The sequence below is a fragment of the Oncorhynchus clarkii genome, chromosome 13, assembly GCF_045791955.1.
Source record: "Oncorhynchus clarkii lewisi isolate Uvic-CL-2024 chromosome 13, UVic_Ocla_1.0, whole genome shotgun sequence".
Lineage (NCBI taxonomy): Eukaryota > Metazoa > Chordata > Actinopteri > Salmoniformes > Salmonidae > Oncorhynchus > Oncorhynchus clarkii.
The window spans coordinates 57,133,006-57,149,552 of record NC_092159.1 but is presented as its reverse complement, the minus strand read 5'-3'; the positions used below and the strand labels follow the sequence as shown (position 1 = coordinate 57,149,552).

The window sequence follows — 16,547 nt, the reverse complement described above, 5'->3', positions numbered from 1 at the left end:
GTGCCATCCGTTTTGTCACCAAAGCCCACCACTACTACCCACCACTGCGACCTGTATGCTCTCGTTGGCTGGCCTTCGCTTCATATTTGTCGCCAAACCCACTGGCTCCAGGTCATCTATAAGTCTTTTTGGGGGAAAGCCCCGCCTTACTCAGCTCACTGGTAACCATAGCAGCACCCATCCGCAGCACACGCTCCAGCAGGTATATTTCACTGGTCACCCCCAAAGGCAATTCCTCATTTGGGCACCTTTCGTTCCAGTTCACTGCTGCCAATGACTGGAATGAATTGCAAAAATCACTGAAGCCGGAGACTCATATCTCCCTCACTCATATCTCCCTCACTAACTTTAAGCGTAAGCTGTCAGAGCAGCTCACCGATCATTGCACCTGTACATAGCCATCTGTAAATAGTCCACCCAACTACCTCATCCCCATATTGTTTTTTTGCACCTTTGCACCTCAGTATCTCTACTTGCACATCTATCACTCCAGTGTTTAATTGCTAAATTGTAATTATTTTGCTACTATTGCCTATTTATTGCCTTACCTCCCTAATCTTACTACATTTGCACACACTGTATATAGATAGACCTTTCTATTGGGTTATTGACTGTACGTTTGTTTACTCCATGTGTAACTCTGTGTTTGTGTCGCACTGCTTTGCTTTATCTTGGCCAAGTCGCAGTTGTAAATGAGAACTTATTCTCAACTGTCCTACCTGGTTAAATAAAGGTGAAATAAAATAAATAAAAAGACACTCTTATCCAGAGCCACTTACAGTTAGTTAGTGTATTCATCTTAAAATAGTTAGGTGAGACAACCACATATCACAATGGTAGTAAGTACATTCTTCCTCGATAAAGAAGCTATCAGCAAGTTTCCCATAGGATAACTATTGCCCTCCCCCCCTCTCCCCCTTGGGGATAGATTACCTGGATCGTGTTCATTAGGGCATACAATGGAAAACATTTTGTAGTGGGAAAATGAAAACTGTTTTCTTATTGGACAAGTCTGGGTAGTCCCTCTGTGTCAATCCTTTTACATCTGTTTGGTGCCGAATGAACGCAAACCTGATGGTTGACATCAATGCCATAATCCTCCTGGCATTGGCTCCTCCATCTTGGACAAGGAGGCTAGAAGTGATATGTCTAGCTGCTTGTCCTTAGACTACCCCACCTATAGGTCAATCTATGGCTCTGAGTTGTTCCTGGCTATCTTTGCCATTGACTCTTTCTACAGTCTAAGTGAGGTAGGGGTCTCTGTGATCTAGGACACCATGGCCACTATAGATGCTAGGTTTTGCAGTGTGTTCTGGATGTCTCAATGTTTGTTACTGTTAGCGTTGCCCGGGTCTGATTTAGTAACTTGTCGAGTGAGATACTGACTAACAGATAAAGATATAGACTGACTGACATCTGTGAGGATATCTGGTGCCTTCTGTGCAGTTTATAGGATCGGTATATCATGTTCTTGTGATTCTTGAATGTTGTAATACTTTGCAGAATTGGAACATACTCAAGTATCAGATGAGTTGATCTACCAAGTGGCTCCTGCGATAGATCATCAGGGGCCCTGTTCCCCGGCACCTCGGGGCTACAGAGTACGAAGTGGATGAGCAGAAGGCGTTTTGTGTAGAATCGATCTCTCCTCCCTCCTTTCTCCCCTTGTTCAGATGAGACCGAACATTCCTGCACATTCTGACAGGGAAGTTGCAGCTGTTAGCATATTGGAGTGTATGTTTAGTAGCCATGGGAACCAGACCTGTCTGTGCTCTCATTCTACTCCTTACCAGGTGCAACTCCTTTTCATATGCCAAACATGTATGTTTAGGATATATTTTTAGGTCATTCTGATGGAATTAATTGTGAGGATCTGTGGAATGTTGACTTGTAGGTGAGTGCACTAGGCTAGTGTATGTGAGAGGTTTTGTGTGTCTGTCTCTAACCCCATGAGTATAAAGGCATTGCTTTGCACCTGCAGGGTCAGTCTAAATGTCACGCTCACAATTAGCCTTCCTCTTCCTACTACTCATCCTCTAATGATTCCTCCTCTCCCGGGTCACTCAATCTATCACCCCCATAAACACTCTCACACACATACACTACAGAAGTGTCTTCCTTATTTTCCCATTCACTTTCTAAGGACACAGTACATTTTGGCCCAACACAAGACGTCATTTCTCACCTTATTGATATGCAGTTTGGTGGAAAATAGAAAAACAGTCGTGCCATTTCACCTCGCAGCCGGATGCTTTAAAAATGAGACATTGGCCTCTGCGGGGTGGGTCAGATATGAGGAGTGAGTGTGCGTCTCTCTCCTCCTCGCTGTTTCTATCTTTCCTCCTCGCTGTCTGTTTCTCTCCTCCTCCCATCATCTTTCTTTCCCTCCCCCTTCTTTCTCCCCATCCCAATGTCACACTGAGCTGTGCCTGACCTTCAACCACTGTTCCCCTCCCCCTCTCTGCACCTGTCCCCAGGCCACATCGTCTGCATATTAACAGAGGGTGAGTGAGAGAGACCCACCCCCTCTGGCGTTCCTGGTGTATTAACCTTGATCAAAGGGTGATGTGCTGATTGGAGGATTCTTCTTCTACTACACAAGGGCTCTGAACTCCTCTATAGGGTCTCCTTCATCACTGCTTTGTAGTCTAGTGAATGTTTAATGTTTATCTTTTTCTGCCTTAAAGTTATCTCGGTTAACCCAGAATTAAAGTCTTGTGTAATTGGTCAGATGCACGAGTAAGTTCTGGGTGCATACTTAAGAGAAAGGAGGATGGGAACCGGAATGAAGCGCTTCACACTCTCTCTTTGCAAGTTGTGGGCAAGTCTATGGGCCAGATGTCCCCTCCCCTTACGAAATTCGAAAGATGCTAACACCTGTGAAATTGTTATTTTTCCAAATAACCAGGGACGAAAAACCCAAGACCCGGAACTGATGCTGCTTGTTATCTCACGTATCATGACAGATCTACTGTAACATTTATGTTTTTGTAGTCTGTCCATTAGCCTTAACGAGACAAACCTCTGAGAAGCTGCTATACAGTAGCTACAACTTATAACTGTTGAACACAGTTGCGGGCACCAAACATTTTTTTGTTGAAATAAGAAATAGCCAGGTCACAACACTAGCTCATGCTTGCTTATGACAGGTCTTAGAATGTTATGTCATCTTAAAGCATTATACCCAGTGACTTTAAATACCTGTGATCTTCAACGACAGTGTTACCGAAGTTTCTAAATGTGGTTGTAGAGATATGAATGCAACTGATTCTGTCTGTTGAAATTTAATCATAGTGAACTGTATAGATGCCGACTCTTAATTTCATCATCCTGAAATGCAAACTTTGTGTATTAGAGATTTAAAAAGGCTTCTGAAGTTTATAATTTCTGATTGAAAATGTCAGCCTTGATTTTCTCAAAATTTTTTCATCAACACTTATAAAACATTTCCATTAATTATAATCCACAATCCAATTCACATTTCCTGTTGCTGCAGGATTATTTTCCTGCTGTGTGAAACTGGCTCAAATTAAGATACGGCATCTGTAAGCAGCCTTCCCAGGTTAGAGGAGAAGGAGGTGGTGTGTGTGTTTATGTGGAGAACTGTGCAACAGATTTGGGTGTGTGTCACTCGGTCTGTAGAGGTTGAGGAGAAGAGACCAAAGGGAGAAGCCAGTGATGTGGCATGCTGTCTCATTAACTGAACCACAGCCAGTCTTATGGAGGGAGGGTAACCTAGTGGTTAGAGCGTTGGACTAGTAACCGGAAGGTTGCAAGTTCAAACCCCCGAGCTGACAAGGTACAAATCTGTCGTTCTGCCCCTGAACAGGCAGTTAACCCACTGTTCCTAGGCCGTCATTGAAAATAAGAATTTGTTCTTAACTGACTTGCCTAGTTAAATAAAGGTAAAAAATAAAAAAAATAATGGAGGGAGCAGATCGCTGAGCCACTGAGCCAGTCTTATGGAGGGAGCAGATCACTGAGCCACTGAGCCAGTCTTATGGAGGGAGCAGATCGCTGAGCCACTGAGCCAGTCTTATGGAGGGAGCAGATCACTGAACCACTGAGCCAGTCTTATGGAGGGAGCAGATCACTGAACCACTGAGCCAGTCTTATGGAGGGAGCAGATCGCTGAACCACTGAGCCAGTCTTATGGAGGGAGCAGATCACTGAACCAGTCTTATGGAGGGAGCAGATCACTGAACCACTGAGCCACTGAGCCAGTCTTATGGAGGGAGCAGATCACTGAGCCAGTCTTATGGAGGGAGCAGATCACTGAACCACTGAGCCAGTCTTATGGAGGGAGCAGATCACTGAGCCACTGAGCCAGTCTTATGTTTGGAGCAGCTGTCTAGGCTGGTCTAATCTATAGCACTGTCATGCGCGGTAATCAGAGAGCATCAGACTACAAACACACCACCGCGCTCACACACGCATACTGTAAACATGCAATCAACACTCACGACAAACACACACAAATACTGTAATCAACAGACAAACTTTCTCTCTCTAATGTAGACAAACTAAAAAAAAAACACTCAAAGCACCCACACACACTCACAACATTATAAGGAGCTCCACAGCTTCAGAACATAAACAAGAGCTCTTACATACACAGCATGTTACCTTGTCTGATTGCATCCGAGCAGAAATAGATAGTCGAGAGAGAGGGTTTTCAAAGCCCAACTTACATTTCATCTCTTACCTTTAGTCATCTCTCTCCTTTGATCAGGTAGGATGTGATGGATATGAGGTTGTTAGTTTACGCTACATGTACTCTGTGAGGGGTTAGAGTACGCTGTCCATATTAGGATAGCCTCGGTCTCATCACAACTTCTAGATTGAACACAGTTGTGCCTAGACTAAGGCTGTCCTAACATGGACACCATAGAGGACATGGAGCCTATTCACCAGTGGAGTTGTTGTGTTTTGAAGACTGAGAAGAGTGACTTCCTCTGAACTTTAGACAGAAAAATGCAGATCATCTACGGCTTGTTCTCCTCCTTGCCAGATTTCTGTCAATGCATTTTTTTTATAAAACCCTTTTTACATCAGCAGTTGTCATGAAGTAGCTTTAACAGTAGTCCAGGCTAGTTTGAGTATCACTTTGGCTGACTATGAAGATTGATGCAGAAATCGCCTCTTCATTTGACCCTTGATTTCTAAATGTAAGGAAACCATTGGACCTCGATGTGCTGTGTCACCAAGGCCCAGGGCTGTGTTATTGTGGCTATAGGGCCTAGTAATGCTTCATTGGCACCTGTGGGAGATTTGGGATTAGTATTGATGATGGCTCAGTAGCTAAATGGACTGCATAGAAATGTTGAAAGCAGAAGAGAGGGACAATAGCATTTCAGACTGTAGTTAGAACACACCCTCGCCTTGTGTTGTACAGATCTAGGCTTTTAATTTGATCACCCTGTTGCAGGAGAAATGCAATGCAGGACATTTTTTACTTGTAGTGTATTCAAGGTTTAAAAAGGCTTCTGTTGTTAAATTTCGAAAAATGTATCAACCCCTACACAAATGTCCATAATCCACATAATAATTAACATTTCCTGTTGCTGCATGGTTATTTTCCTGCTGTAGCCAAGTGGCTCAAATATGTATTTATTTATTTTGACATTTAACCTTTATTTAACTAGACAAGTCAGTTAAGAACTTAAGAACACATTCTTATTTACAATGACAGCCTACACCGTCCAAACTCGGACGACGCTGGGCCAATTGTGTGCCACCCTATGGGACTCCCAATCACAGCCGGTTGTGATACAGCCTGGATTCGAACCAGGGTGTCTGTAGTGACACCTCTAGCACTGAGATGCAGTGCCATACACCACTGCCCCACTCGGGAGCCCGAGTGATCCTACATCTGAACCTAAATGGGCTGTGAAGAAATATTGTGAATGGTTGATTCCTTTTCTCACCCAAGCATGAGTCATAGCAAAATATAGAGACAAATTGGCTTCATATTGTACGGTATAATAGCCGATGGAATAAAAACTGCACATCAAACAAAAACCATGGCATTCACTGTGTTTACGATTGATCGATTCCCTTCCTTTCTCCCTCGTCGTCATCATCATCAGAACAATGAACTCCATCTTGGAGATGACTAGCATCCACTTGAGTCATTACAGAAACACACACACACTCATCTCAAGGTTGACTGAAGAGAAATGGACAAGCAGCATATGATTCCCTGTAACTGCAAGGAGTTAGTCAAACAATGTAAATCATTCAGGCAATATAGCTTGAGGTCAGAGGTCATAGCATGGGTTGCATAGCATGTTGTGAGACACTCAAAAAGGTGTAATGGGTTTGCACTCAGAAAGATGTCGCATAAAGCTTACACCATTATTTGATTTTGAAAAAGTGCACAGATGTTTTGGCTTTATAGTCTTCTTCAGCATTTAGGTAAAATTTTCTTTTAATTCAAAACAGCATTTGTAAAGATTAACCGATGGACAACAGATGCTTCTAATCAGGGTTTCCACTCATCTGCCAAACAGGAATGTGACTTCTCTGGTCTACCTGTATTGTTGGGAGAGACTGTCCAGGCATCCACACTTTCTTTCTGACCTCAAACAATTGGGCTAACGACAAATGACACCCTATCCCTAAGTGCACTACATAAGGGTAGGGTATCTGATCAGAAGTAGTGCACTATATGGCAAATAATGTGTCATTGGAGACCCAGTCTGTGGAGGGGAGGAGGATGTGTGTGCGTGCGTGCAAGTACCCCAGCCTGCGTACCTACGTGCATGTGTGGGTGCGAGACTGCTAACGGAAATCACACATGCATTTCAGCTGTGATTCAATGTGAAAAGTGGAATAAAAAACAACAACAAAACAAGGGCCTGTATCTGAGGAACAAAGAACCACAGCACTAAAGAAATCAGTTCCCAACCTGCAACAGGTCATCAAAACGGTTTAACTCTTTCTCGAGAGAAGTACTACAATACACTACTACAGGGCCTTGCGAAAGCATTCGGCCCCCTTGAACTTTGCGACCTTTTGCCACATTTCAGGCTTCAAACATAAAGATATAAAACTGTATTTTTTTGTGAAGAATCAACAACAAGTGGGACACAATCATGAAGTGGAACGACATTTATTGGATATTTCAAACTTTTTTAACAAATCAAAAACTGAAAAATTGGGCCGAATACTTTCGCAAGGCACTGTATATTACGTCAGTGTGCATTATACAACACACTACAAAGGCCATTACATTACACTCAGTGGCCGTTTTATTAGGTACACCCTGCTAGTACTTGTTCGAACCCACCTTTGCTCCAGAACAGCCTGAATTCTTTGGGGCATGGACATGTTGCTCAATTTCTATCAAGTTGCCTAACGTGTGCCAGGAAAACATTCCCCACCAGGATTGGGCCACGGACTCATGATGCTCACGCCAAATCCTGACTGCCATCAGCATGACGCAACAGGAACTGGGATTCATCGGACTAGGCAATGTTTTTCCACTCTTCAAATATCCATTGTTGGTGGCCCGCTTCTTGTTTTTAGCTGGTAGGAGTGGAACCCGTTGTGGTTGTCTGCAGCAATAGCCCGTCTGTGACAAAGACCGACGAGTTGTGTGTTCCGAGATGCTGTTCTGCACACCACTGTTGTACTGCGCCGTTATTTGTCTGTCTGTGGCCCGTTAGCTTGCACGACTCTTGACATTCTCCTTCGACCTCTCATCAACGAGCTGTTTTCGGCCGCAGGATAGCCACTGACTGAATGTTTTATGTTTGTCGCACCATTCTCAGTAAACACTACACACTGTCATACGTGAAAAGCCCAGGAGGCCGTTTCTGATATACTGGAACCGGCGTGTCTGGCACCAACGATCATACCACACTGAAAGTCACTTACAGTAGGTCACTCGTTGTTGCCCATTCTAATGTTCAATCGATTAGTAACTGAATGCCTGACTGCTTGATTTATATTGCAAACCACGGCCACATCCCTATCTTATCTATCGATCAAGAGGCCTGAATACTTTCCGAATGCACGATCGATCGTTGTTCACACAAGCACTGATATTTAACCCTTTCTCCTAGGCTGAGTCTCCTCCTACACATCTGAACAGCCAATGCATCTCTGTTGCTAGACAGAACCTTAGTGATATCTGTTCTTCCTCACTTCATCTGACCTGACCTCTTCCGCAAAGTGCTCACTCCTCCCCAACTCAAGGCTGTCATGGTGACTGGTACCAGACTGTCTCGTCTCCTCCCATAGGATCCCTGATGGCTAACAATTGCTGCACAGCTATGTTCAGGATTCTTCAGATGTTCGATCGTGTTCAAGTCCGGGCTCTGGCTAGAACACTCAAGGACATTTAGAGACTTGTTCCGAAGCCACTCCTGTGTTGTCTTGGCTGTGTGTTTAGGGTCATTGTCCTGTTGGAAGGTGAACCTTCGCCCCAGGCTGAGGTCCTGAGCACTCTGGAGTAGGTTTTCATCAAGGATCTCTCTGTACTTTTTTTCCATTCATCTTTCCCTCGATCCTGACTAGTCTCCCAGTCCCTGCCGCTGAAAAACATCCCCACAGCATGATGCTGCCACCATGCTTCACCCTAGGGATGGTGCAGGGTGTTAGCCAGACGTGACACTTGGCTTTCAGGCCAAAGAGTTCCATCTTGGTTTCATCAGACCAGATAATCTTGTTTCTCATGTTCTGAGAGTCCTTTAGGTGCCTTTTGGTAAACTCCTAGTGGGCTGTCATGTGCCTTTTACTGAGGAGTGGCTTCTGTCTGGCCACTCTACCATAAAGGGCTGATTGGTGGAGTGCTGCAGAGATGGTTGTCCTTCTGGAAGTTTCTCCCATTACCACAGAGGAACTCTAGAGATCTGTCAGTGACCATCGGGTTCTAGGTCACCTCCCTGACACAGGCCCTTCACCACCAATTGCTCAGTTTGGCAGGGCGAACAGCTTTAGGAAGGGTCTTGGTGGTTCCAAACTTCTATTTAAGAATGATGGAGGCCACTGGGTTCTTGGGGACCTTCAATTCGGAAGTTATTTTGTGGTACCCTTCCCCAGATCTGTGCCTCAAATAAGGCTGTGCCATAACAAAATCTGGAAAAAGTCAAGTTGTCTGAATACTTTCCGAAGGCATTACATATATCTATATATGCTAACTGTTTTGTTGCAGTGGACAAGTTATATTCTGTTCTTGTATTTGGAAAAATGACTGTGAATATTGACTTGTTGAACTGACGGCCTTTGTATGGAAGGAGTCCAGGAGATTTGATATGGTTAGGCTGCTGCTTCGTGACCTTTCTAGGGTTGAATTGTATGCACAATCAGAATCTTAGGAATGGGTTTAATCTAATTCAGTTCTATATTGACATGAACATCGTTTACCATGAACGCCATCTCCCAAGAAAATGCCTTTTAATTGTTGCATTTTTGTCTGTCCCAGGATGCTGCACTACGGATTGAAACCCAGCCTTAGAAAGCTCAGGAAGAAGCAGCTCCACTGTCTTTCAATTATTCTAAGAGAGGTGTGTCTTGTGAGGTGTGTAAAAAACTAGGTAGAAAACCAGAGAAAAGAACTGGACTGTAGCTTTCAACTTGTGGGAGGATGATAAGAAGCAGGCAGGCAGTGAAGTAGACTGATTAACCATCATGAAAACCAGCCAGGCAGTGAAATCGACTGATTTAACCGAGGCTTACTGAAGTTCCTCTCTGGTTTGATATTTCCGTCATAGAGGAGTTCTTTACCGGCACCGCTGTCAGCTCTCTCACAGGAGGACGCAAAGTTGGGAGTGTGTGTGTTCCTTTTTAGTTCCTTGTAAGCCCAGCCCCATCCTTTAGCTAGAAGATATTGTGTGTGTGTTCCTTGTAAGCCCAGCCCCATCCTTTAGCTAGAAGATATTGTGTGTGTGTTCCTTGTAAGCCCAGCCCCATCCTTTAGCTAGAAGATATTGTGTGTGTGCGTGCCTGTGTTTTCTCTATTATCCTCTCACTTGTTTGAGGGTTTGTGAAATGATAGACCCAGTCTTTTTTTATTTTTTTATTTTACCTTTATTTTACAAGGCAAGTCAGTTAAGAACAAATTCTTATTTTCAATGACTTCAATCACTTCTCAGAGTTACAGTAATGTTTATTCTTGGGAATTGGATTTAGATTAGTTAGGGCTTTTTTAACACATGCACAATCGGAAAATAAGAGTCGTCTCGAGCCAGCTTCTGTTTGTGCTTCACTCGAGACGGGAAGATTGTATCATCGTCATCCTCATCGCCATCATCATCACCATCATCATCACCATCATCATTACCATCATCATTACCATCATCATTCAGCATAATAGGATGTAAGTCCTGCTTTTTGCTTTGGACCGACTTAGCAGCAAGTTTGTCAGAGTTATTCTCTATTGTGGTGCATCAGTCTGAATGGTAATATCACACTGCTACATTATGCTCCTGTAGAAGAAGACATGGAAATAATACAATATAATGATGCTACATTATGCTCCTGTAGAATGAAGAAGATTGCAGAACAGCAGAGATGATGAACTTCCAGAGGAGATCCTGGAGCTATGACAGCTTCAGTTTTTTACAAAGTTCTAGAACAGCAGATTATTTCACTCTGAAGTTTGTTGCTGAGGTCTTCTGTAAGATAAGAGAATTGAGCCACTCAGTAGGCCTCTATATAACCGCTCAATGCTGTTGTGTTGTCATGGAAACACAACCTATTGAGGCAGTTTGTGGTTGTGGTTGATATCCACATGGCTGAAAAACAAGTGCAATATACAGCTCCACCCAATGAACACATTAAGTTAGGAGTTGAATAATAACATTTTATTGTAAATAACTGTCACTTTTTGGGCGACCCAACCAAATTCATACATAAATGTGTGTTTATAGATCTGTCATTTTCATTGAAAGCAAGTGTGAGTGGTGTATATATGTTCTATTTGCGCTATTTCTATGCTTCCTGTTCTTACATTTTGTTTTTGTGTCTTTTACTTTCATTTTGTACATCAGCTTCAAACAGCTGAAAGTACAATATTTTTGGTTATGGAAAATATGTTCCACGTGGTTTAGATGGAACAATGATTCTCTACATAAACTGAAATTATTTTTTAGATTTCTGCATAGTGCAACTTTAAAGCAGCAGCAGCAGAGCATGGTCCCTCCTATCAGAAGCAGCAGAGTATGGTCCCTCCTATCAGAAGCAGCAGAGCATGGTCCCTCCTATCAGAAGCAGCAGAGCATGGTCCCTCCTATCAGAAGCAGCAGAGCATGGTCCCTCCTATCAGAAGCAGCAGAGCATGGTCCCTCCTATCAGAAGCAGCAGAGTATGGTCCCTCCTATCAGAAGCAGCAGAGCATGGTCCCTCCTATCAGAAGCAGCAGAGCATGGTCCCTCCTATCAGAAGCAGCAGAGTATGGTCCCTCCTATCAGAAGCAGCAGAGCATGGTCCCTCCTATCAGAAGCAGCAGAGCATGGTCCCTCCTATCATAAGCAGCAGAGCATGGTCCCTCCTATCAGAAGCAGCAGAGTATGGTCCCTCCTATCAGAAGCAGCAGAGCATGGTCCCTCCTATCAGAAGCAGCAGAGCATGGTCCCTCCTATCAGAAGCAGCAGAGCATGGTCCCTCCTATCAGAAGCAGCAGAGCATGGTCCCTCCTATCAGAAGCAGCAGAGTATGGTCCCTCCTATCAGAAGCAGCAGAGCATGGTCCCTCCTATCAGAAGCAGCAGAGCATGGTCCCTCCTATCAGAAGCAGCAGAGTATGGTCCCTCCTATCAGAAGCAGCAGAGCATGGTCCCTCCTATCATAAGCAGCAGAGCATGGTCCCTCCTATCAGAAGCAGCAGAGCATGGTCCCTCCTATCAGAAGCAGCAGAGCATGGTCCCTCCTATCAGAAGCAGCAGAGCATGGTCCCTCCTATCAGAAGCAGCAGAGCATGGTCCCTCCTATCAGAAGCAGCAGAGTATGGTCCCTCCTATCAGAAGCAGCAGAGCATGGTCCCTCCTATCAGAAGCAGCAGAGCATGGTCCCTCCTATCAGAAGCAGCAGAGTATGGTCCCTCCTATCAGAAGCAGCAGAGCATGGTCCCTCCTATCATAAGCAGCAGAGCATGGTCCCTCCTATCAGAAGCAGCAGAGCATGGTCCCTCCTATCAGAAGCAGCAGAGTATGGTCCCTCCTATCAGAAGCAGCAGAGCATGGTCCCTCCTATCAGAAGCAGCAGAGCATGGTCCCTCCTATCAGAAGCAGCAGAGCATGGTCCCTCCTATCAGAAGCAGCAGTGCATGGTCCCTCCTATCAGCAGCAGAGGGCATTACTCCGCAGGAAGTTGTCCAGGTCCGAGTTTTGTGTTAAGTCGAGGGCAAAAAAGAAGACGGATCAGCTGGATGATACCAGCCATGATGAACAATATTGCGGCAGAGTTAATAACTTCAGCTTTAGATACTCCAGCTGAAGTAGAGCACTCCCCCCAAGTTCCTTCTTCTCGCCGATCAACAATTTGGAGTCACTCATGTCATCATGGAAACATAACCTGTTAATACAGAATTGGGTCAGTATGTGGTTGTGGTTTGTATCCATAGCTACAGCACCCCTTTGATAAATCACAAGAAAATAAATATAGATATTAATTAAATATTTGTACACTAGGCCTTTATTGCGCCTGTATAAGCATAGAAAAATACTCGCCAACAAAACATTTCCTTAGCATATTAGATCTACTTTTCACTATGTTTAGCCAACTGTACAAAGTGTTTCTACCGGTAGCTTGCAAAGTAAACATGATCAGTTTACAGTACATCGGCAAATACACCCCTCTGCTGCTTGACAGGCAGAGCCCAAAAAGGATGGGAATGTCACCTAAACCACTCATAATTGTCAGGCATAATTCACTTTAATTTTATACCACTCAAATATCCAATTAACAGCGGCCGTTTATGGAGAGAGATCGTGAGGCTCAGTGGAGGCTGCTGAAGGGAGGACGGCTCATAACAATGTCTGGAACGAAGTAAATGGAATGGCATCAAACGCATGGAAACCATGGGTGTTTCTCAATATGCATACTCCCGTGCTCCATGCTCCAAGTGAATTCCCAAAGGAGGTTCTCTTGAGTATGTTCTTGTGTGGATGAGAGTGTGGAGAACGCATAACATTACATTTGAGAAGCACTCGCACTCCCCCTATTATATTACCTTGCGTTGCATCCCCTCATTCACTACTTCCAGCCAGGACAATGGTAACAATAGAGACGAAACAAGATATACGTTTTACTTCATAACTATCAGCTAGCTATATGTGAATTTTAATAATGTAGCTAACCAGATAGTATAACAGGCAAAAATGACTGAAAACCAATGTTATCCAATATAGCTGTCAATTCTTTGTTGGTAGCTAGCTAACAATTATTTGTGGCTATCTGGCTAGCTAACAGTAGTAGCTAGCCAGTTAGCACTATGGGCTTGGGACCTACGCACACTACAATGGGTTTTAGAAGCAGGTAACCATGCCAAAATTAACACAGCATGTATTTATTAACGTATCAAGATCAAATATTTTACTCAGGCAATATATGAGATGTGAATAGGCAACATTTCATTCCGAAATGATTTTCTTATTTTCTCTCGCTCATTGATTTCAAGAAAATGTTCTGAATTTTTTTTACGGTTACGTCATATTTCTCTGCATACTTCCTGTTGAAGGTTGCATCAAATGGAGTGTGCATTCGAGAAGTGCCCTGCATGCTCCGTTTCGCATTCTTTGATTTTGACTCAAACTCCGACCCTCCGTGCTCGGACCACAGTAGAATGCATTTTGAGAAACCACGTGTTTGATGTACAGTGCCTCTGGAACGTTTCCATTGATCATCCTTCAGATGTTTCTTCAACTTGATTGGAGTCCACCTGTGGTACATTAAGGTCTCACAGTTGACAGTGCATGTCAGAGCAAAAACCAAGCAATGAGGTCGAAGGAATTGTCCGTAGAGCTCCGAGACAGGATTGTGTTGAGGCACAGATCTGGGGAAGGGTACCAAAACATTTCTGCAGCATTGAAGGTCCCCATGAACACAGTGGCCTCCATCATTCTTAAATGGAAGAAGTTTGGAACCACAAAGACTCTTCCTAGAGATGGTCGACTGGCCAAACTGAGCAATCAGGGGAGAAGGGCCTTGGCCAGGGAGGTGACCAAGAACCTGATGGTCACTCTGACAAAGCTCCAGAGTTCCTCTGTGGAGTTGTTTGTCCTTCTGGAAGGTTATCCCCATCTCTGCAGCACACCACCAATCAGGCAGTTATGGTAGAGTGGCCAGATGGAAGCCACCCCTCAGTAAAAGGCACGACAGCCCGCTTGGAGTTTGCCAAAAGGTACCTAAAGGACTCTCAGACCATGGGAAACAAGATTCTCTGGTCTGATGGAACCAATAATGAAATCTTTGGCCTGAATTCCAAGTGTCACGTCTGGAGGAATCCTGGCACCATCCCTATGGTAAAACGTGGTGGCAGCATCATGCTCTGGGGATGTTTTTCAGCAGCAGGGACTAGGAAACAAGTCAGGATCGAGGAAAAGATGAACAGAGCAAAGTAGATCCTTGATGAAAATGTGCTTATGACCAGGCTCAGGAGATGGGCAAAGCACACAGCCTGTTCACGTCCTCCAGCACCAGGCTCAGGAGATGGGCAAAGCACAAAGCCTGTTCACGTCCTCCAGCACCAGGCTCAGGAGATGGGTAAAGCACACAGCCTGTTCACGTCCTCCAGCACCAGGCTCAGGAGATGGGCAAAGCACACAGCCTGTTCACGTCCTCCAGCACCAGGCTCAGGAGATGGGCAAAGCACACAGCCTGTTCACGTCCTCCAGCACCAGGCTCAGGAGATGGGCAAAGCACACAGCCTGTTCACATCCTCCAGCACCAGGCTCAGGAGATGGGCAAAGCACGTGACGTGTCCGGATTTGTCTCAAAAGCCCTTCAAGATGCTGGTGAAAGCCGTTTTCATGCAGCTAGCTGAGTCGCTTACAAAAGCCCACACATTATTAAAGTCAAAGCCATTGTTGTTGAGACAGGACATGACAACTTGGGACACAGTGGTAAAGTTTACTGGTGTAGGATGACGAGTGCACATCTTCCAAAGGCATCGATTGTCTCATCAAGGATGACATAAATGTCCTTCCCTCTACAGCATCTTTGATGTCCTGCACATATTGTGGATAGAGCTCTGGCAGATATTCTGTACGCAGATGGGATGGCGCTGGGATAGACCCTCCCTGCTTGCAGTGTTTCTTCAGAAATGTGGGGAACTTGGGCCCCTTCTCGAAGTATGTCTGCTTTGATTAATGATCTTGAGAAGTCCAAGATTAATTCCTTTCTCTCAGCTGTGGAGGGAATATTTAACAGACAGGAGGCCAGGGGCTGTGTTCTTGTTTGGACTGTTTAGAAAATAAATAACAATGGTTAATTTGGTAAATTAAGAATTCTCAGGTTGAGTTCAATAGCAGGCCTACAATAGATCTCAATCTTTGAAGCTAAGCACACTCTCTCCTGAAACCACCCACACACACAGACTGCCCATAAACCTGACAGAGGCCTGGAACATACAGAAACAGACACACAGCCCATAAACCTGACAGAAGGTCTCACACACAAAAACATTTTCAAACAATGAAAGATAACAAAAAGAAAGTCACTAAATATGTCTGTGACTTACTGCTTTTGTCTTTCCTAACTTGTCACTTGTTTTGATAGCTCCACCACATCACTTTGGCTAATTTGTTAGCTAGCTAACATTACTTCAGCTAAGTTAGCTAGCTAGGCTAAATGATGGGATGGAGCTGGAATGTCAGCATGGAAAGTGACAGCGTGGAAAGCTTGCACGGCTAACGTTAACTAGTTGACTTAGCTGAAGCAGGGGCACACTAAAGCAGCTACTATGTAGATACAGACAAAAATGGATTTGTCAAGAACAGATATTAGCTAACTACAACAAACCTACTAGCTAGTTAATATATATGTCGCTAGCTAAAGCATCCAAATGTTTACCTGGTCCACTAGCCCTCCTATTTTTGTGTCGGAGCGACCTCAGGTGCTCCACCTCAGTTTGACACCGTATGTAATCGATTGAATGCTGACAGACTTTGCAGACAAATACTCCTCCATCCTCGTTCAGTTCAGCTGGAAACTCCCTGACCTTGTCCCTGGCTGTTATTCTGGTCGCCAAACATTTACTCCTCAGCTCCTCTGCTGTTAATCTGTTATTTTTAATCAGATACTTCTTTCCTCAGACCGCTGTCATTCGTTCACCGAGCTGTCTGCACCCTGCACCTCTCACTCACTACTTTTCGTTGATGTGAGATACATAAATGAAAACGGTGGAAAAACTGTTATTCAACAACTTTATTTAACTTTGCTATCAGCTGGCAGCTTTTTAGCTTTAGAATCCTATGCATTTTATTGGAAATTCTGCGGATATTCGTCGGAATTCTGCATGCGCAGATTCTGTCTAGTCATACGTGATGCATTTCCTGCTTTTACTTATGCAGGAAAATAAAAGTAAGGCATGTGATATATAAT

At 44.2% G+C, this 16,547-nt stretch overlaps 1 protein-coding gene across 1 annotated transcript in view; it reads left to right on the top strand.

Moving 5' to 3' along the window:
* The window catches only part of LOC139423600 (ras-related protein Rab-26-like), a 62,912-nt gene that overhangs the window by 14,506 nt on the left and 31,859 nt on the right, over positions 1 to 16,547 (top strand). The gene's annotated exons all lie outside the window — the stretch shown is intronic.